The 23462-nt window shown below is 42.3% G+C and overlaps 1 pseudogene across 1 annotated transcript; it reads left to right on the top strand.

Annotated features, from left to right (window-relative positions):
* The first annotated feature begins 11683 nt into the window (after nucleotides 1–11683).
* Nucleotides 11684–12271, top strand: LOC309822901 (rRNA-processing protein FCF1 homolog; annotated as a pseudogene). The gene has a single exon. The product of its transcript is annotated as an rRNA-processing protein FCF1 homolog (transcript).
* The last annotated feature ends 11191 nt before the right edge of the window (nucleotides 12272–23462 follow it).

The raw sequence follows: 23462 nt of genomic DNA, 5'->3' as shown, positions 1-23462 counted from the left end.
GAGTTAGTAACTGATGAAGAAAGGATTTGAACCTTAATAGTCTGACTCCAGAATCCATACTCCTGCCATGCACTGGAGGTGATGATGATAATAAAAGAATTAATATTAGCTACCAAGAGCCAAATATTTTCTGTTTATGGAGCTAAATCCTATACTATGCTCATGATACTCATTTTCTTCTTTAATCTTATCCACAACCCTAGCAGATACAGCTGAGAAGTCTATTTCACAGCATAGTTATGTATCTTGTCTCCACAAATGGTTGGCGGATGAAGGATTTGAGCCCAGGCATGCATAATTCCAAAACCCCTAACCTTAAATACTGTGCTCTCCATATAATTTTGGGCAGCTATGGTCTACCTGCCCCATGTCATTATTTTATTTTGGTGTGGTCCAACTATACTTTGTTTTCTCTCTCCTAGGAAAACCTGCTTCAGATGTTCATTCATGCTGGTGTAATGAACTGGCAACCCCCAAGAAAATCAGCACGTATGAGCTTGAGCAGTGACTCTGCCTCATGGGATCACTCACACCACCCTCCTCTGGTTCTCTTTTAAGCAACTTTGTACCAATTACTGGGTGACATTCATTACCTCTCAGGGAGAGTTATTCACATTAATTAGAGTTCAAAACTCTAACCTGAAAGGAAAACAAAGATGGTGTGAGATTTTAGGCATGAGTTAATTTCTTATTATATTTTCCTAAAACCATAGAATTTATAGCAGGTTAGCATTTAGACAATTTATTATATATAAATCTGGCTCTGACTACAGAATTCCTTTTCACTGCTATCTTAAGACGATGATATTTGTTAAATCTCTCTACTCATTTTTCCTTTTCATCAACCTTTAGCAATCTGTTTTTAATAGCCAATGGTTAGTCAAGTAAATTTAAAGGTCCACTATCCTGATGTTGCAGTTCATGAAAAACAGTAAAAGAAAATAGAGTTCTTATTTCTTTCCTAGGGTAATTCCAGAGACCCAGGTACTGATGAGTCCTTACAGAGACTGGTGGCCAACAAAACCATCACCCCTGTGTCAGCCCTGCTAAGCACATTAATAAGGAATAGCGCTGATAAGGCTTTCTGTTTTAGCTTTTAATATTTTTGTCTTTTACCAAAAACTGATGTTGAGTAATAATCAGTTGTTGACAAAATCTTTCTTCCTGATTTCCTTTGCTACATTAACTCTTCAAGGTCGTGACTAATGATTTCCTCATGACCCTGAGTTTCCTGGACCTGTATTCAGAGCAATTAAACAGGTAGTTCTACACATATCTCAGAATCTCAGTGAATAAAACTGTGTCAGTTGACAGTGCCAAAGATTATGAATGAAATTTATAAGGAATATAAAAAATGTGACTATATAAACATATTTCTGCCATCTGTGTTCCTAGATGAAGTAACGCCACAGGCAATTCTATTCAAAGTGGAATACAAATGCAATCTGAATTATGTGACGTTTTAACAACAGATTTTCCTTCCTTTAAAATGCCTTACTCCAATATTAAAATTAATTTGCATTCTTTAAAAACAAACAGACTGGTGTAGGCAGCAGTGTATTATACTAGATGGGGATAAAAAATTGCCCCAGAATTTGTAATTTATCTTAAATAACACACACATACACACACACACACACACACACACACACACACACACACACACCCTCTTGTGAAAATCAAGAGTTGCTGTATTTCTTTTTCTTAGTTTTTATATCATATGTCTTAACTTCTACATCATTACATAAGTCCAAACCAAATCAATTTTTTACATACATTAAAAACTCTACCTTTAGGCACCCCACCAAGAGGATACCTAACAGTGAATCATAGACATGGGGCTCAGATTCAAGACAGAAGCAGCTAAGTCACAATATTGAAGAACAGCTGAGGGTCAGAGGAATCTAGGAAAGGTCAGAAACCAAAGGCAGGCACTTGACTATGAGTCAGGGAGCACTGTCACCTCTGTAAGTGCCCCAGCAACGAGAGAGCAGGAATAGGTCTGGGGCTTCCTATGCAGGGTCAGAAGGTATTTATTTCAAATTCTGACTCAGTCAGGTATACCTACATAGCTAGGGGCAAGTGATTAAGTCTTTCTCAGGCTCATATTCCTCAAATTAAATAGGGATAATAACACACCTTTGCAGGTCATTGTGAAAATGAAGTGAGCAAATGAGTTCTAAGTGCCAGACATCGTGGAAACTCATAATGGTTGTTTTCTCTTACTAAGATCAAAACAGAAGAAGCAAACAGTCCAAAGTGGGATAGTAACTTACACTTTAGCAACTTAGTGTGGGAATATTACAATCTAGGTTATTCACAACCCCTTTTGCGGGACTCAAAAGACTGAGTTGCCCAAAGTAGCTTGTGTTCCTCAGGAGAAGGATTCTGACAGTGAGGCCAGGCGGAGGGTGACACCTATGAAGGGAGTGGATATTACGGAGTATAGCTTGTCTATTCTGTATGTTGTTTTTACTAGCTGATGGACCGCTCACGATCCCACGAGGCAAGGTTGTTATGTCAAAAGTGAGGTTCTAAGAGTAATCGACACGTTCAAAGTCAAGATAAAGGCAGAGCTGGAATTGAAAGAGTTATTCTCAAGGCGTGCTGTACCATCTCCAACATGGATAACTATAATCCATAATCCATTTTTATGAAATCATAGATCCACAGAAGTTTAGAAATGAAAGTTACAGTAATACTTATAATAATAATTCCAAGACCAATATAAATAACAACCAAAGGTAACATGTTTGATTAAAATATAAATAATTACTTTAAAACATAAAATATGAATAAATGAAAATTGTTTAAGATTTAAAAGAGCTGAAAAATGTAAATGTCTTCTAACTGCAAACTAATTGTTAAGACTCTGCCATAACTAAAGCTATATTTTCACTTTTGTTCTGCTCTTGATGAACTCTTATTTGAAATCAGATACCAGGATTTCTGGATTTAAAGGAAAGTCTGAGTGAGAAAGGGGTTAATGGCTTTGCTGGTAGGAAATTCTTGGCCACTGACAGTTTAGTGACCTTATCAGAGCACGTCTAGATACGACTCCTGATGTCTACTAACTTAATTAAGAGCAAAGCCTCTGCAGCTCTGCAGCAGCCCTGACTTCCTCTTATAGACAGAAACTTATCTTCAGCGCCAGCCCAGCCCAAGGCCCAGACCCATCTCCAACTTAAATCTATGCCCAGATCTAGTGCAGAACAAGGCACATTCCCACACCCAGACCCAGGGTTAGGCCTTGTTCCAGCCCCATCACTGCTCCTAGTCCCAGTTCCAGCCTCTATCAGCACCAAGTCCGGCCTAAGAACCAGTTCCAGACACAGGCTTAGGGACCTAGACCCAGACCCAAACTCATACCCAGACCCAGGCTCGGAACCAGACCCAGGCCCGGACCCTGACCCAGGCCCAGACCCGGACCCAGACCCTGACCCAGACCCTGACCCAGGCCCAGACCCAGACCCAGTCCCAGGCCCAGACCCTGACCCAGGCCCAGACCCAGGCGCAGGCCCAGACCCAGACCCAAGCCCGGACCCTGACCCAGACCCGGACCCAGACCCAGGACCAGACCCAGGCCCACACCCGGACCCAGACCAAGACCCAGACTCAGGCCCAGGCCCAGATCCAGACCCAGTCCCAGACCCAGACCCAGTCCCAGACCCAGACCCAGGCCCAGACCCGGACCCAGACCCTGATCCAGGCCCAGACCCAGACCCAGTCCCAGGCCCAGACCCTGACCCAGGCCCAGACCCAGACCCAGGCGCAGGCCCAGACCCAGACCCAAGCCCGGACCCTGACCCAGACCCGGACCCAGACCCAGGACCAGACCCAGGCCCACACCCGGACCCAGACCAAGACCCAGGCCAAGACGCTGACCCAGGCCCAGACCCAGATCCAGTCCCAGGCCCAGACCCAGACCGAGGCCCAGACCCTGAGGCAGGCCCAGACCCAGGCTCAGGCCCAGACCCAAACCCAGTCCCGGACCCAGACCCAGACCCAGGCCCAGGCCCAGGCCCAGGCCCAGGCCCAGACCCGGGCCCAGACCTTGACCCAGACCCAGACCCTTCTACACTTCTATTGCAAGACGATGATGACTTTGGTTGGGAACAGGTACACTAACAGGACTTACCTTCGAGGCTTGCACTCCCTCAGCCTTCATGGAAAACTCTCCTCCTCTGATCCAAGATTCCTACCAAATCTCTCTGTGGTCTGCATTTACGCCGTCCAGAGCTTGGTTAGGCCGAGAGTAGGGCACAACATGCTGTCTCAGGCACCCTCGGATTCCAAACTCTAGCTCCTTCCCCTCAGATAACACTCTTCCCACTCACTTGTTAAACTTCATCTCCTTTCCTCTGGGAAAATACTCTTATCTTAGCAAGCTCCCCTCCCTCACCCCCAACTTTATCCTCAAGACTCCATGTTTAACATTCTCCAGAGGCTTAGCCTTTTGTAGCTCAGAAATCCTTTGTGATCTCAAAGAGCTTGGCTCCTAAAAGGCTTGGATTTCAAAATGCCTGGCTCAGAGGAGTTTTAACATATCTCTTTCCCCTTCTCAGCTACACATATCCTCCCCTGAGAGGGTGAAAGCTGCTCATTTGACAGGTAGAAATCAGAGCAGCAACCAGAACATGTAGGAGGAAAAAAACAATGATCATCTTCCCTAAACCATATCCCACAACAAGAGGACTAAAGCAGGGTATCAGGCAATTGGTAGCTAAAAAGTGTCAGTTTTAATCTTTAGTTCTATCTACTCCCCACCTTTTCCTCAAATTACTAAATAGGACATTTGCATTATTCCTAAGATCACTAATGTTTACAATAAGAGTTAAATGTCCATCTCCTTCTTATAGAACATTGTTCCAGGAAACTGGGAAGTTTTTTTCTACTAGATGGCTGTATATCCTAAGAACACCTCTAAAGCTTATAAACAAAGAAATTAAAAGCAATATCAATGCAGGGGGGAAAAAATCAATGCACATTCTAAATCCTTCAACTTAAAAATCACAGTAACCTCAACTCCTACCACATTTCACAGTTTGTATGATCCATGAGTTAGCTGACTGCTATAAAGACCACTGCATGCAAATAATATGGTCTCTTTTGAGATGTAGTCTATTTCCTTCTATCTGCCAACATCATGTGTTAATCAGTTTTAACCGGTCCTGTCTACAGCATTCTAAACCTGTGCGTGTGGCTGTCTATCTCCTATAGTGCTACTCACTCCCAGCCATCATCCAGACACTAAAAACTGCATCTGGTTTGTATTAGGTAGGACAAAAACTCAGTTGCTATTACAAAGGGTTCACACAACGCTGTTTGAAGCAAAAAGTAGTTTGCTTTCTTCTTATGTGACTGGCCAGCAAGAAACAGGCAGGACAAATTAGGTAGGTGACTTTGCTCCGTGAGACCAGGTTTCTTTTATCCCATCACTCTGCACTCCATGTAAGGTTTTTTTTGTTTGTTTGGCCACACCAGCAGGGCTTGTGGGATCTTAGTTCCCCAACCAGGGACTGAACCCGGGCCATGGGCCGTGTCACTGATAGCGCCAAGTCCTAACCACTGGACCATCAAGGAATTCCTTTCCTGTAATTTTATCTGTATCCACATGGACAAATATCATTCATACCCTCTACATTCATGTTATAATTTACAGGAAGGAAAGAACGAAGAGTGCAAAAATCTTCCTTTTTGAGGACACAAAGCACACATCATGTCCACTCCTTTTCATTGGCAAGAATTTACTCCCATCCTCAAGCTTGCCTACAAGACAGGATGAGAGCTGTAGTCTCTAGTTGGTAGTCAAGGGTCCAGCTAAAACTCAAGATGTTCTATTATTAAAAGAAATAAGGGGAGAATTGCTATAGTGGGGCAAAAAGTACCTCTGGCACCAGATGTTGGTATTAGTAACTGAAGCCCAAAGGTGTTGTTTCTGCTCCAGTCATCAAGAAAAACCCTTTGATCAGAGGAAACTCTAGTTTAGTATTTTTCAACCTTGGTACTATTGACATGTTGGTGCAGGTAATTCCTTACTGTGGAGGGTGGAGAATGGAGCCGTTCTAGGCATTGTAGGATGTTTAACAGCATCCGTGGCCTCTGACCACGAGATATTAGTAGCATACCTTACTCCCAGTTGTAACAGACAAAAATGTCTCCAGGCATCACCAAACATCCCCTGGGGGACAAACCAGTCCTGCTTGAGAACCACTACTCTACCTATAAGGTAACATCTCAGAGTGTCTCTTCTTTTAAGGTATATTCCCTTTGTTTTCATCAAATAAGCTATCCCTGAGATAGGGATATCTATCCATTAGTTCCAATGAGACTAATCCCAGTTCCCCATAATTTTCACTCTTGACAAATACCTATTAAGCACATACTATATACTAAATAACAGACCCCATGCTGGTTGATGGGAAAATATGAAGATGAATTAGGAACTTAGGTCCTCAGAGCTTCATAGTCTCATAAGGAAGATAATACGTGTAAAATGACATAGGGGCTATAAGGTATATAATAGCAATAATACATGATAGGAATTGTTACCAACCCTTCCGAGTCGTCCCCAACAAGGGTCCTTCTGCGTCAATAGAACGAAGGTAAATTCAGCTCAGAAGCAAAGGAAAGCTTTTATTCTTTGATCAAAGAAGGGAGAGGCGCGAGCTGGTGCTGCAGAGTCCACGCTCTCCCGGCCCAGCTGTGCGCGGGTCTGCTTCACGGGAATCTCGTCAGCAGGCGGAAGGGGTGGGGCTCGCGCCAGGCGGGTGCGCGCCTGCGCAGCTCACGCTCCAGATTGCAGTGCCGGGCGCAGCGTCTCTGCACACGGGGCGCTGCCACTCTCTTAAGTTGAGTGTCCTGTGCAGCGCTTCTGCCTGCGGGTTGACGGCCTGAGGAGCTGAAGTGTCAGGAGCAGCCCTTTCGCACTAGGAACTCTGGCATGAAGTCCCGGGGGGCGAGGCCTCTGCGCAGCACCCTATGAGCAAGTGAAACCAAAGGAGGCACAAAGGAAAAGAAAAAAAAAAGGTTAGACTTTATTTTATTACCCATATTCTATTATTATCTCCTGGGAATTGTTAATGGGCTTTGCCAGGAACAAATGTGAGACATGCCCCTCATATTACCCACGTCTTTCAAGTGTGCCTGCTCCCCTATGTAGCTGAGTTGACAGTTTTTATTTGCTGTCAGGATGACTGAGTTATCACCTGAACCTTCTGTTTTCCTCACATTTTAATTATTATTATTATCTTTTGCGGTACGCGGGCCTCCCACCGCCGCGGCCCCTCCCGTTGCGGAGCACAGGCTCCGGACGCGCAGGCCCAGTGGCCACGGCTCACGGGCCCAGCCGCTCCACGGCATGTGGGATCTTCCCGGACCCAGGCACGAACTCAAGACCCCCGCACCGGCAGGCGGACCCCCAACCACTGCGCCACCAGGGAAGTCCCCCCCACACACATTTTGACCTTAAGAAGCCCTTCCATAACTTGCAGAGGTTGGTCTCGTTACCCCAGGTGTTCCCTAGTTACTTCCGTTAGGTATTGACTAGAAAAAGGAAAATGGTGTGGTTGTCTGACGAGCTACTTAAGACCACAGTACTTCATATTTTAGTCTGGGGTCATTTGGTTGCAAGTAACAGAAATTCATATACAGTATCTTAGGCAAAATTGAGAAACTTATTGAAAGGGTGTAGAGTTATTTCATGGACCCCAGAGGAAGAGCATTCAGACTCGATGAGAAACCAGTCTAGTGCTTTATCTATAAAGACTGGGAGAAGACTCGTTTTGCCAGCTTTCACTGAGTTAGGCAGGAGTAAATCTAGTGTTGATCTTTAAATTGTGGAGATGATATGTATCTATTTACTGTAGCTTTGAGACTCGAGTTGTAATTATAAGACAACATGAAAACTGCCACAAAATATCATGGTTTACTTGTCTGTTTCACACTGATCTTTAAAATCTGAAATAAAATCTTTCACTTAGTAGCAGGCCAAGTTTTGTCACTGGCTATGCAAATGTTAACGACTGTAAGAAACTTCCATTTTTCCATTTTCTTTCCTGTCTCTTTAAAAACTCTAATCAGGGTGCTTCCACTAATTTTACTCATCTTGTCAGATGAGAGGGAGTGAGGCCAGTAAGGCATTTACAAAAACCAAAGTATAATTATTAAAGATCTACTCTCTTCTAGGTATCCCGATTTCTGAGTTCTTCTCTCCTATCCTTGATATTTATACCTTAGAGAATTATACTTTGGAGAAGTAGTGGACAGGAAGTTATTTCTTTCCTCTGTACCCCACTCACCCTTAATAAATCTGCTCAAGCCCTGTGATTAGAGAGTCTGCTCCCAGAGAAACTTCTAAACAGGCAAGGCCCCCATAACCCCATATCCTTGGCCACAGCAGATAGAACTGGGGTTTAATATCTGACCCAATCAATTGCTTTCTCAAAGGAAGTTCTTGGAGTAAAGACCGAATAAGGACAAGAATCGCATGACAGAGTTTTTTATTATGTGATCAGCAAAAGAAGAGAATGTCAGTCTACAGGACAGAGTGCAGTAAGAGAGTTCTTAGGAGACCAGGCACGTGTCCCTGGAAGTTCAAATGCATATGTGAGTGTAATGACCTAAGCTGTTTCTTACCCAAAAGATGAAAAGCTTGCTAAATTAGTCCATGTTGGCAAAGATATTGAAAGAAGCGACAGCAGTGTAGCCTTTATTAGCCTGGCAAGGACGTGCAAGTTCGCCATCAGTCAAGGGACATTAGGTTTGAGCCATTTACCAGTCCCCAATCCAGAGGCTATCATCTAGGTAAGAAGAACCCAGGAGCAAGTTGGATCTGTGCAGTCATTGGAAAAAATCATCTAGAAAGCACATGACCCACACCAGACAACTCTACAGCGAGGACACTCCCTATAGGTCCTCTAGAGAATTTGTACTTGTGGCCATGCAGGATATCAAAGACAAGGGACTGAAGCAGAATGAGTTACGCGAAAGATTATTGCTGCTTTCTTTTAATCCCATATCTCCACAATCTGATTTTAGAGGAATCTGAAGCAGAAGAGGGAAGAGTGTACAATCATAAGGCAGGAAAGGCTTTGAATTAGAATTTTTAGTGAAATTTTAACTTAGATTGGTCTAAACTTTTTAATATTAAAAAGTGATTATTATTGTGATAATATGTTCTAATAACAGAATATGGCCATAGCTACCCACATGATTTTTGAGACTGACAGATGTCAGAAGACCCAAAGAAGTAATTTCCGACATGTCCCAGCTAGTGTTTCTAAATGAGAGGAGCCTGAAACCTGAGTTCAGACAATTTTGACTTCAGTGACTCCTTAGAATGCATGCAGTAGAAGGAGAGAATAGGAAAGCTACCTGATAGGAATGCAATATTCTCTAAGAGTGAGATTGGGTTGTTGCAAAGGGGTACAAAATAGAACATAATTATTATAAGACACATTACCATTTAAGGAAAATAGTTAAAAAGCCATCAGACCATGTTAAAGACCTTGTAACCATTACAGAACTGAGTTTTGGAATCCAAATGAGTCTTCAGAAATCTAGAAAGGTTAAAAATAGATATTGATGGTCATATACTAAACCAATGGACAAAATCTGACCAATATACCTTGATGTTAATACACCCTAGGATTTCTGGTGGAGACAGTGGTTCTCACTGTTAGATTTAAAGAATGGCTACTGTTTATGAGGGTGAAGGAGATGAGAAAAATTTAGGATTCATTTGTCCAGAGGAAATTTTTTACAGTCTGAAACAGTGCATCAAGATTTCTCCAGATATGATTTACCTACCAGTGACTGGTGTGGGATGGTATTTGAAGGGGTTGGAATATTTAGATAGTATAATTGTATTTGGAAAGACTTGGGGAGGAAAAATCTGAATCCTTAGAGTTTTGTACTATCTCAAGGAAGCTGAATAGAAAATGTTTCCTAAGAAGTATTAGTTCTGATGTGACCATGACTCTGTTAGTTATATAGCAGGCATAGTTTCTCATCAGGGGAAATCTTGTCCTTATCTACTACCCTCCTCCCAGTTGATGTAGAGAAGTGACAGTGCTTTGGAAGTTCAGCTGGTGTTTAAGACTGTCAGTCAGGGATTCCACCTGGATCCTGCATCTCTCACTGATTTGACTTGTGAGCGTTTGGTTAGCACCAAGCTCCCTCCCATCTGTAAGCTAATGCCCATGGCAGCTATGGGAGAGAAAGGGCTGACACTACCACCTCCAGGGAAACCTGGAGCAGGTATTCTAAACTCTAGACCAGTGATTCTGAACCATGTCTGATTATGAGAACCACCTGGGGAGATTTTTTTAAAATTCAGCAATTCTGATTCAGGTAATCTGTTTCTCCTTTTAAAATCTCCCCTCGTGAATTTAATATTTTGCAAGGGTTGAGAACCACTGTTTGGTTTTATTAAGGTAACATTGGTTTGTAACATTGTATGTTTCTTGTATACAACATTATATTTTGACTTCTATATACACTGCAGCATATCCATCACTATAAGTTTGTTTTCCACTCATTTCCCTATGGTTGACTCCCTTTACCCATTTCACCCTCCCCCCACCCCCTTCCCCTCTGATAACCACTAATCTGTTCTCTGTATCTATGTATTTTCTGTTTGGTTTGTTCATTTATTTTGTTTACTTTTTTTACATTCCACATATGAGTGAAATCATACAGGTACTTGACTTATTTTACTTAGCATATTAATGCCCTCAAGGTCCATCCATGTTGTTGCAAATAGCAAGATTTCATCTTTTTATGGCTGAGTAGTAGTATTCCATTGTCTGTATATATGCCACATCTTTATCCATTCATCCATTTATGGGCACTTAGATTGTTTCCATATCTTGAGTATTGTAAAAATGTTGCAATGAACATAGGGGTGCATGTATCTTTCCAATTAGTGTTTTTGTATTGTTTCTATAAATACCCAGAAATGAAATAGCTGGATCATTTAGTGCGTCTAGTCTTAATTTTTTGAGGAATCTCCATTGATATAAGTGGGGTGTTAAAAGTTCTAACAGTAGTTGTGTTGCTGTCAGTTTCTCCCTTTGGGTCTGTTAATAATTGCTTTAAATATTTTGGTGCTGTTATATTAGCTCCAAATATATTAATAACTGTTATATCTTCTTGATGAATTGTCCTCTTTATCACTCTATAATGTCCATCTTTGTCTCTTGTTACCTTTTTTGATTGAAGTTTATTTTGTTGGATGGGTGTGGCTATACCCACTTTCTTTTGGCTGTCATTTGTGTGGAGTATCATCTTCCCCCCCTTCACTTGGAGCTTCAGTTTGTCTTTAGAGCTGGATGAGTCGCCTAGATATAGCATAGAGTTGGGTCTTGTTTTTAATCCATCCACTCTATTTCTTTTGACTGGTGAATTCAACCCATTTACATTTAGGGGGATTACTGATAAATGAGGACTTAGTACTGCTCTTTTGTCTTTTGTTTTCCAGTTCTTTTATATCTCCATTGTTGCTTTTTCCTTGTGTTTATGTCTGCCATTTTAGTCTGGCAGTTTCTATGACGTTTTTCTCAGTTTCCTCTTTTTTTATATTTTGTGTCTCTGCTCTAGATTTATGTTTTGTGGTTACCGTGAGGTTTGTATAAAATGTGTCATAGGTAGAGAAACAACAGTGCGGCGTGAACACGGGGAAGCAAAAGAAAACACGGAAGTATGCAACCATGAAGCGAATGCTTAGTCTCAGAGATCAGAAGCTTAAAGAAAAGGGTAGATTAAAACCGAAAAAGAAAGAAAAGAAAGATCCCAGTGCACTCAAGGAAAGAGAGGTCCCCCAACACCCTTCCTGCCTATTTTTCCAATATAACACACAGCTGGGCCCACCTTACCACATCTGGTCGATACCAACTTTATCAACTTTTCCATTAAAGCCAAACTGGACTTAGTGCAGTCAATGATGGACTGGCTGTATGCCAAGTGTATCCCTTGTATAACTGACTGCGTAATGGCTGAAATTGAGAAATTGGGGCAGAAGTGTTGAGTGGCTCTAAGGATTGCCAAGGATCCAAGATTTGAACGATTACCATGCACACACAAAGGAACCTATGCGGTTGACTGCTTAGTACAGAGAGTAACTCAGCACAAGTGTTACATTGTGGCCACAGTTGACCAGGACCTTAAACAAAGAATCTGGAAGATCCCTGGAGTTCCTATCATGTACATTTCTAGCCATAGGTACAACACTGAGTGGCTGCCAGATGATTATGGGGCCACTTGGTTCTAATTCTTTTTGTTGTTGTTGTTGTTTTTGTTTTTTGCGGTACACAGGCCTCTCACTGCTGTGGCCTCTCCCGTTGCGGAGCACAGGCTCTGGACACGCAGGCTTAGCGGCCATGGCTCACGGGCCCAGCTGCTCTGCGGCATGTGGGATCTTCCCGGACCGGGGCACGAACCCGTGTCCCCTGCATTGGCAGGTGGACTCTCAACTGCTGTGCCACCAGGGAAGACCTACACTCACTTTTTAATGTTGTTTTGAAAATTATATTTTGTGTCATTTTAAAATTCGTTGCATCTTTTAATAAATCAAATAATTGCTCACATAAAAAAAAAGGTCTCATAGATAAAATAGTCTTTCTTCTCCTGATAGTGTCTTGTCTTCATTTGCCTACATGGCTTCCATCCTTTTCCTATTCCCCTTTTATGTTTTTATTGTCTCAAATAACCTCTTTTTATGTTGTGAGTTTGCTCCCAAATAGGAGTAGCTAATGTTAATTTATACTGCCTTTTTCTCTTTAACCTTTATGCTATAATTAAATGTTTAACAACCTATTCTGATACAGAGTAGCAAGTTTTTGATTCTGTTTATCACCTTACTCAAAGTTTTCTGTACTTTGCCCTTTTTTTTTTTCTGGAAGAAGCGTTCCTTTCTACATTTCTTGTTAGACAGGTCTAGTGGTGAGGAACTCCCTCAGCTTTTGTTTCTCTGGGAAAACCTTTATTTCTCCTTCATATCTGAAGCATAACTTTGCTGGATAGAGTACTCTGGGCTGATATTTTTTACCTTTTGATATTTTGAATATGTCATTCCACTCTCTCCTGGCCTATAGAGTTTCTGCTAAAAATTTTGTTGATAGACTAATGGGGGTTCCTTTGGGGGTTACTGTCTTTTTTCCCCTGGTTGCCTTAAAAATATTTTGTCATTGAATTTTGATAGTTTAATGTATCTTGGAGAATGTGTTTTTGCATTGAGGTACTTAGGTGTACTCTTAGCATCATGACTTGTGCATCCAGCTTCTTCTCCAAGTTTTGGAAGATCTCAGCTATTATTTCTTTAAATAAACTTTCTGTCCTCTTCTTCATCTCTTCTCCTCCTGGGATAACTATTATCTCTATGTTGCCTTTTCCAGTGAAGTCAGATAGTTCTTGTAGAATTTCTTAATTTATTTTTAGTTCTTAGTTCTCTCTCCTCTTCTACCTGAATTATTTCTAGATTTTTATCTTTGAGCTTGATAATTCTCTCTTCCATATGGTCTGCTCTATTTTCAATGTTTTCTAATGCATTCTTCATCTCACTTTTTTTAGTTCTTCCACTCCAGAATTTCTATTTGGTTCTTTTTTTTTTTTTTTCCTTTTTTTTTGCAGATAGCATTTTTTAATTTACAGAGGGGTTTGCCTACTTTCACTTTTTTAAAATAACATCTTTATTGGAGTATAATAGCTTTACAATGGTGTGTTAGTTTCTGCTTTATAATGAAGTAAATCAGCTATACATATACATATATCCCCATATCTCCTCCCTCTTGCGTCTCCCTCCCACCCTCCCTATCCCACCCCTCTGGGTGATCACAAAGCACTGAGCTGATCTCCCTGTGCTATGGGGCTGCTTCCCACTAGCTATCTATTTTATATTTGGTAGTGTATACATGTCCATGCCACTCTCTCACTTCATCCTGTCCTGCCCCTAGGTTCTTCAGAACTTTTTTTTTTCTTTTTAGATTCCATATATGTGTGTTAGCATATGGCATTTCTTTTTCTTTTTCTGACTTACTTCACTCTGTATGAAAGACTCTAGGTCTATCCACCTCATTACAAATAACTGAATTTCGTTTCTTTTTATGGCTGAGTAATATTCCATTGTATATATGTGCCATATCTTCTTTATCCATTCCTCTGTTGATGGACACTTAGGTTGCTTCCATGTCCTGGCTATTGTAAATAGAGCTGCAATGAACATTGTGGTACATGACTTTTTTTGAATTATGGTTTTCTCAGGGTATATGCCCAGTAGTGGGATTGCTGGGTCATATGGTAGTTCTACTTTTAGTTTTTTAAGGAACCTCCCTACTGTTCTCCATAGTGGCTGTATCAATTTACATTCCCACCAACAGTGCAAGAGGGTTGGTTCCCTTTTTTCCACACCCTCTCCAGCATTTGCTGTTTGTAGATTTTTTGATGATGGCCATTCTGACTGGTGTGAGGTGATACCTCATTGTAGTTTTGATTTGCATTTCTCTCATCATTAGTGATGTTGAGCATCCTTTCATGTGTGACTGCCAACCCCAGTCCTCTCCCTGGGATCCGACCTTCGAAACCGGAGCCTCAGCTCCCAGCCCCGCCTGCCCCGGCGGGTGAGCAGACAAGCCTCTCGGGCTGGTGAGTGCCGGTCGGTACCGATCCTCTGTGCGGAAATCTCTCTGCTTTGCCCTCCGCACCCCTGTTATTGTGCTCTCCTCCGTGGCTCTGAAGCTCACCCTCTCCACCGCCCGCAGTCTCCGCCCGCGAAGGGTCTTCCTAGTGTGTGGAAACATTTCCTTCTTCACGGCTCCCTCCCACTGGTGCAGGTCCCGTCCCGATTTTTTTTTTTTTTTTTTTTTGCGGTACGCGAGCCCCTCACTGTTGTGGCCTCTCCCGTCGCGGAGCACAGGCTCCGGACGCGCAGGCTCAGCGGCCATGGCTCACGGGCCCAGCCGCTCCGCGGCATGTGGGATCTTCCCGGACCGGGGCACGAACCCGTGTCCCCTGCATCGGCAGGCGGACTCTCAACACCGCGCCACCAGGGAAGTCCCCGTCCCTATTCTTTGGTCTCTCTTTTTTCTTTTTTCTTTTGCCCTACCCAGGTACGTGGGGAGTTTCTTGCCTTTTGGGAGGTCTGAGGTCTTCTGCCAGCGTTCAGTAGGTGTTCTGTAGGAGTTGTTCCACGTGTAGATGTATTTCTGATGTATCTGTAGGGAGGAAAGTGATCTCCAGTTTTACTCCTCCACGATCTTGAGGGTCTCTCTCTTTGGTTCTTTACTAGAGTTTCAGTCTCTTTGGTAAAGCCTTCCTTCTGTTTGTTAATTTTATTCATGAACTCATTGGATTGCCTTTCTGAGTTTTCTTGTAGCTTATTGAGCTTCATGACAACTATGTTGAATTTTTCTCAGTTAGATCGTAATATTCCATGCCTTTAAATTTGGTTTCTGAAGAATTTTCATTTTCTTTTAGTGGCACAGTGCTACTCTGGTTCTTCATGGTGTCTGATAAGTTGTTCTGATGCTGGTGCATTTTAAGTAGTGACTACCTTTCTTCTCTAGGTAAAGCTTTTTTTATTTGAGTCAAACAATCCTATAGATCGGTAATTAGAGGCCTTTCTTTTCTTTTTCACTAGGTGGCGCTATAGCACAAGTTTTTGGTTCTCTTACCTGCGCTGCCCCTGGCTGTTATTTGAGAATGGGAACTTTCCCTTCTCCAACACTTCTGTCAGAGGTGTCACCTGGTGCTCTCATTGTCACAGCTTGTGCCTCCAGGGTTGCTGATGCCTCGATGCTGTCAGTGTCACTGCTGTCCCTGGTGTTGCTGCTGGGGACACCAGGATGGCAGTCACCTCCACTGTGTTCAGGATTGCCTGGGCTGAGAGCACCACCATGATAGGTGAAGGGGGAAGGTATGCAGGGAGCTGGGGTCATGGGTGCCTTTCCCATGTTTGGGGTTGTTGGGTCATGGATGCCACCACTGTAGGTGGGGGAGCCAGAGTTCCAGGTGCCACCATAGCTGGAAGGATGGGGTCACAGGTCTCACTGCTGCTGCTGCTGCCGCTGCCAGTTCCCTGTGGTAGTGTGTGCTCCTGCAGCCAGGAGGCTGGAGTCACTTGCACTACTTCTCTTGTTGCTACTGGGTTCTCTTGGGCTTCAGACTTAGCTGCTGTAGCAGGGAGACCAGGATTTCGGGCACCACCTCTGCGGTTCCCCTGGTTCAGCCTCTTCTGTGTGTTCAGTTCACCCACCTTTCCATATACAGATGTATGGAACTCTCCAACGTCCTGGTGTGTTGGGCAGAGGAACTTTTTGTTGAGTTACAGATGTTTTACTGGTGGTAGATTGAAGAGGAGAGACAGAGAGTGTCTCGCATCACCATGATGCTGCTGTCACTCCCAGGAACCTCTCTCTTAAACAAAACATCTCCATTTGAATTCTATGAATTTCAGTAAGCATTACATGTCATACATGGGTGCTGGCTCATAAGTCTTATGAGTGGTATTATATTTTTAAAAATTAAATATGCGGAGAAAGAAAATGCTGGCATTTGCTAGTCTATGGCTGAAAGCTTAATCCCCCGTTCATAAACTAGACTTTCTAGCACTGAAGTAGGCTACATGGTTAAATTTAAGGTATATATTTGGAGGGTCTTTTCAAGAGTAGACTGGTAACAGCAGCCCTCACTTCCCAATATGTCCTTACTTGTCCTGAAGTGAATGGGATAATACTATAAAGTTAGCTAGCCACAAGAGTATGCTTAATCATTTGTTACTGGTCAGGGTTCAGCCAGAGAAGGCAAACGCTCTGTAAGACGGTTTCTACCCTCAGAGCAATGACACCCTCCGCTGGGGTATGAATTGGCTGGACCTCTCAAAGTTGGGGTGGGCAGAGACATGACTGATGATCTGGTGCTTCCATCAGAGGTTTTACCAGTAGCAGCCGAGGATTATACAACTTTACATCTAGTATCTCTCTAGGTAGAAAGGAAGGACTGAAGAATGCATCCTTTGGGAAGATTTGCAAGTGCAGATGAGAGTGGAGTGAGAAATGAGCATTCCTGGCATCTTTCCTAAAATGTGAGAACCGTATTCTGAGAATGGGAGAAATTATCATTGAGTGGTATATGATACGACGTACTAACGCCTAGTGCACGGGCTATGGAAGCAACTGATATTGCTTCAGAAACACTGCTCCTCCGTGCTGAGCGTGGTACATGATGACTTCAGTGCTCTAGGGAAGAAACATGCCAGAGCTGATAAGAAAGAAGGCATAATTTGGCTCCATTATGGCAAAGGATATTTACACAAAATGTGACTCCCTGCCCCCAAGAAAAAGCTCACCAGTAAGTCAGCCTATTTAGAAAATGATCCAGCCATCAGACTCTATAATCAGTGTGCACTGGCTTTCTTGCTTTAGTACCAGAAAGACAATATCTGGACAAACTTTTCCAAGCTGTGAATCACTTTATAATTGCTATGTCCAGGAAATTCCAAACTGAAATCCACCCCATCCCCTGTTTCCTTTCCAACCAAGTGGGGTATTTTTTTATTCAATTAACCTGGGAATTTTTTTCCTTGGTGGAGATATAAATGTCCCTTTCATTGCCGAAGGGATTCATAACCTAAAAGATTTAATAAGATTTTATTAATCATACTAGGAACTCTCCGATGGGGGAAAATAAAAGGGGGGAACAAAATTCCAAGTTAAAACATCCAGTGTCACAAAGAATGCTGCTGTTGGCTTCCCTCTGTATCCATCAATGGACAAATCAGAGTCTGATGCCCATCCATTTCTCTTTGCGGACTGTTTCTCACACACTGAAGGAGAAGCTAAAAAAGGTTTTTGTCTATTGGCTGTAATATTGATTCCTCATAGCAATGAGATAGAAAAAAATTCAAGATGCCCTGTGCAAAGCTTTGCTATGGATTTTAGTTTTGAATGGGCATAACATAGGTTTACAGGTAAAATGGAACCCCTTGTCTAAAAGTATATAGGTTGGGATTCCATCCTGTGTGTATGGTGGAGCCAGAGACTCAGATATGAGGGGTAGTTCTATTAAAGAGGTTCTTAAAAGCAATCTGTCAATCAGGAAGCTTCAGGAAAGAAGCTCCACAACCCCCGCTCTCACCCGCAAGCTCAGGAAACTAACACAAAACCCATGACAGAACTTTATTTTAATCACCCATCTTACCTCAGAAAATTGTCTGACTGTGAGCTCCCCAAGACTGTGGGGCTGTCTTATTAATTTGCATATCAGTAGAACTTAAGACTGGTTGCTACACAAAGGAGATGCTCAAAATATTTGTTGAATGGAATTTCTCTCTCCTATTGATGAAGTTATTAACGTCTTTATAGAATTGGGACTACTTAAAATGTTTCTCAAATACTTTAATTTCAAAATCCCTACCTTTAAGTAAAATTGTGTTGTTATAAATGATGTGGCTGAGCGCTGTACTGGGACTCTTTCTCTGTTTCTGCTGAGTTTCCTAAAGGCTGAGAACAAAATAGTACGGGGCAAGAACTTGCAGTTTTCAGGGTGAGGCTGAACCCCCGACACAGACCCTGCATAGCAGGGACCAAAAACTGAAGTTCTGACCCTCAGATCCTCACCCATCTTGAGGGTATAAAAGAACTGAGGTGCAGAAGTCAGGGAGCTAGAGGAAGGATTGATTTGTTGAGAGTATCTAGAGGAGGAGGGGCTTCAAGGAGCACATGGAGAGCTTCAGTGGGACCATCATTGCTTAGGAACAGAATAGAATCATCTGACTCCTGCCTGAGAAAAAAATCTCTGGGGAGAGGTTGGTTCCCCAGAGGACTTGTGGCACTACCAGCATAGAGCTTTCCAATAGCTGTACTCCCCAAAGTTCTTGCTTTTTTGGAGCAAAAGAACCTAAGTAAGGGTATTGGCTTGTGGTCTCAATGCACAGAATACTGCCCAAGGGGGTTTCTGCCAGAGATGTCATCTGACCAGAAGGAAGCTGAGGGGAGATTATAAAGCGACAGCTGAAGGAGAGGCACTGCCCTCAACAGAGCTGGAGTTGGAGGGGCTCAGTCAGGACCTGCTTTGTAACTTGTGGGACACAGTAAAAAAGGAAAACGTGGGGTTCTCTTCTTCAGAATTTATTAAAAATTTCAAGATGGCGATGACAGAGCATTTAGACCAAGCCTGAGGCCCCTCTAACCTTGTGGTCCTGAGCATCCACCCAGGACTCGCACCAGTGAATCTGGCCCTGGACACAGTAGTGAAATCACACAGCTCACAGAAGTTCCCAAAAGTTGACTCAGCAGAAATTAAGCGTAAACTTCTGCCACAGCCAGAGAAAATCAGTGGGGATTACAGAGATTCCAATGAAAGACGTCTCTTTACCTCTCTTCCCTCTTCCTCTTCCGATCCTCCAGGAGTAAGAGGCAGCCTAGTAAGCAGGAAGATGAGTAGAAACTAGGCAGAGAAATCAGCCTGAATGTTTGTCATCACCTCACCACTTCTCCCCACTGCAGAAGCAGACAAAATGACGAAGGGGGAAGCTTAGCTTTACCTGAAGTTTAGAATTTTAAGTATTTTAGAAGATGGACATTTTAATTACTGAAATAAGATATTTTGAGAAGGAAACAGAAGTAACTTGACAACTTTTTTTTTTTAACATCTGAGACTTGCCCAAGATTTATGCAAGTTGGTCATGAAAAAGAGGCCGACATATGACATAGTGGGTTTACAGGACAGTGATGGGAAAGAATAAAGGTACTTTATGAATGTGCCCCCAAAGAATTCTGCTGGTTCACTGTAATGATTTCAGATGTTTTTTTAATTTATTTACTCAAACTTTTCTGGGTAAACACGCACACACGCGCGCGCGCGCACACACACACACACACACACACGGGTACCCACATATATAGATGGACTTTAGGATATACTTACATGAACATAACAGATTATTCGAGGTGAAGAAATTGAAGTAGTGACTTAACTGAGAAATGTTTCAGAATTACATCAGTTACAAGCTGCAGCAAAAATAGAGCTGATAATCAAAAAAAAAATGTGTGCATTTAAAATACTTTTTGTTGTTGTTTCACCTACATGAGAGAAATGCTCTAGGAATCTGAACTACGGAGGTGGGAGATAACTCTAGACCAAGGGAGAAATACAAAAAAGGGCATTTTGGTAAAGTGTTCAATTTTAAAGTTGTAATTAAATCATCTGCAACAAACAGGCAAGAAATGTGCTTTTACTGCCCTCAAGTGGTTTTAGTTTATCATTGCAACATCTCTATTTCAAGAGTGCTTCCATCGCATTCACATTTTAGAGACTATTTGTCAAAAGATATCTGGAATAAAGACTTTTACTGCTCAAATATTTTTCCAAATAATCAAATAGATTAAGCAGATTTATGTAATTGTGTTGAAATATGTCCACTCTATACAGATTTTCAAAATTAGTTGGTTTTGTCTTTTTTTTTAATTTGTCTGTGATTGCTTCATGAGCTCTAAGTTAACTGGTTAGTGTTTGGGTAGGGAAAGGGTTTGGGGATAACCGTATATTCCAAGTTAAACACGCAAGCAGTCTCATTTCATACAAATGTTCAGAGAGGTCATACCTCGACATCTAAGCACTGTTTGCTTGCTTCCCCTTGTACCTCACAAGAAGCTCCCTACTCCCTCCCTGGGTGCTGGGTCTGTGCAGAACTGGCTGGTCAGTCCACTGTGTTGCTGGCTTGGATTCTCCTTGGCTCTTTCAGACACTGCCAGCCCCTTGCAAACCCAGGCTTGGAGGGGTTGCTTGCAGTTTTTGCTCCCAGGGCATCTATTCCTGACCATGGAAAGGCCTTTCGAAGTCTGCTGGTTTTCAGCAGCCTTCTTCACTCACTCACACACACACACACACACACACACACACACACACACACACACACGCCCCAAGGAAGAACAAGGACATGTTTAGGTGCCCTCCTATAACAGAAGAGCTCCTGTTAATGCAAGGGGTCTGTCCTGGGCCCTCTGTTTTCTGAAACCTCCTATTCCTCAGACGTTAGCTCCAACAGAATCTCCTGGAAGATTTGTTAAAACACTGATATCTGGGCCCAACCCCAGAGTTTCTGGTTCAGTAGTGGTGGAGTGGCTTCCAAAGACTTGCCTTTCTAACAGGTTCCCAGGTGATGGGCACGCTGCGGATTGCAGGACCATCCTTTATGAACTGCTGGCTTAAATGAGCATTTCCCCAACTGTTCACATTAAGGTATAAGTAAAAAAACAATCAAATGTATACGTCATCCTGGGTGTATTTTATGTTGATTGGTCTCCCCCCCACCCCAAGCCACAGGAGAACTTAGATCTTCGTCAGGAGAACCCAGTGATAAACGCCGTAAAAATGTTGAGGCCTCTCGAGAGGCCTGTAGCCCCCAGAACTTTCTCACTAGTTCACATTCAGCCTCCAGCAGTTTGTGAAAATGAGCGTTTGATGTTCCTACCAGCTGATGGCCCTAGTGGCTTCTGCTTCAGGTGAGCTGCCCGGCTGTGACTCTCTGGCTTCACCTATCCATCGGTATTCTTTTCCTATTGCTACTGTATCAAGTCACCACAAGCCTGATGTCTTAAAACAACACAAGTTTATAGTTCTGGAAGTCAGAAATTTGTATGGGTCTCACTGGGCTAAAATCACTGAGTTGACAGGGCTATACTTCTTCTGGATGTTCCATAGGAGCCTCTTTTCCCTAATTTTTTCCACCTTCTACAACCCACCTGCATTCCTTGATGATAAACCCATTCCTCCATCTTGCAAACCATTAACACAGGGCAGAGTACTTTTCACATTGCCTCCCTCTTCTACTTTTCGGGCCCCTTGTGATTACTTTGGGCCCAATCTGTAATCTATTTACCTATTAGTTGGTTAGCAACCATAATTCCATCTGCAACCTTAACTTCCCTTTGCTGTGTAAAGTAACATATCACAGATTCCAGGGCTTAGGATGTGAACTTCTTTGGGCAGCTACTGTTTAACCTACCACCACTTGTCTCCAGATTTCAGGGGTGTTTCCCCTACAACCTCAGTTCTCTAATGTGTCTAAAAATAGTTGCTGATTGTTCTTATTTGTTCAGCTTTCTCTTATTCTAAGGACAGGAGCAATGACTTCTAAGCTCTTTACATTATCAGGGCTAACACTGGAAGTAGTAATTTTTCATACTAGATCTAGAGTTCTTACATAGCAATAACTGAATCTCTTACACCTTTTGTCTGTAGCCTCAGACACACAAGTTTTAAGAGAGAGAATGTGGAAGGAAGTTAATCTGTCCATTATAAAGACTTTGCTTTAAATTTGAGGAATTTAGAGGAAAAGACAGAATACAAAAGATTTACATTTCACAGAAGTCAGTAGTCTTTCACGTAGTCTTTTGAAAATAAGTAAGAGGACAATTGAAGCAGACAAGGACTTATCACAGAATTATAATCTGAAAGTCATGCCTTGTATCATCTTTTATACGCTTTGCATTTCAACAAAAATGTGTATTCTATTCCAATTAATTGGGTTAATCTGGAAAACTTAAAAACCAGAGCACATTATTCTAGGAAAATTTAAAAATGTGTGTATATCACTTAAACTACTTTCTAATCATAGTCAAAGAGTACATTTAAATACAACTCCTAAAGCTAAGCATTTAATAGTGATCTGTTAGAAACAGGGGAAAAGGTTTGAAAGTTACCCATGTACTGCAATGTTGCTGAAATGTATATAATGGAGAAAACAATTGCAAAATGACATGCAGGTGTGCAGGGGTGCTAGTGGACTTCACATGATTTCGTTGCAATATGAAGGGCATTATTGCATTATTATGTATGCGTTATTAATCACCAGGATCCATAATTTGATGATAATTATGTTAACACTGTTTTGAAATGTTTAGACAAGTGTTGATATACATTTTCCATTTACTTCTGGCAGAAAGTCGCAAAGTCTTCCCTCTCTTGTCTTTCTAAAGTATAACCACATAGTTGGCTAGGGATTTAGGAAATGTGGTAAATTGTGAAGCATCCTTCTCTTTACCAGAGTATATTTCACATCCTATGTATTGTATCAGAGGGTGAAAACTGTTAGCCTCAGGTAAAGTTTGGTCTGCAGACACATTTCTTTGGGCTATTTCTTTTTTTAAAAAAAATATTAAATTAGTTCCCAGTATTTAACAGACAGAAGACTGAAATTTTAAAATTTTGGATTTTTAGCTTTTACATTGGGAACATATTTCCATAATTAACGGAAGACTGATATGAGAAGAAAGTCCCTTCTTGGAGAGGGGCCTGGAAGGCACAGGAGGGAATGCCTCTTTGGTTGGCAGTATTCCTACCATTCTCTACTGTATTACATCCATTCTATGCGTTAATGCCCCCGTAGGCATTGGAGTTTGCACCCCAGACACTTTCCTTTGCCATGTCAGTCGTTGGTGAGTTCACAGACATCTGGCAATCTCTAA

Source organism: Grampus griseus (assembly GCF_964374135.1).
Source record: "Grampus griseus genome assembly, chromosome: 5".
Classification (NCBI taxonomy): Eukaryota; Metazoa; Chordata; class Mammalia; order Artiodactyla; family Delphinidae; genus Grampus; species Grampus griseus.
The sequence above is the reverse complement of the archived record's forward strand: the minus strand, read 5'-3'. Positions and strand labels throughout refer to the sequence as shown.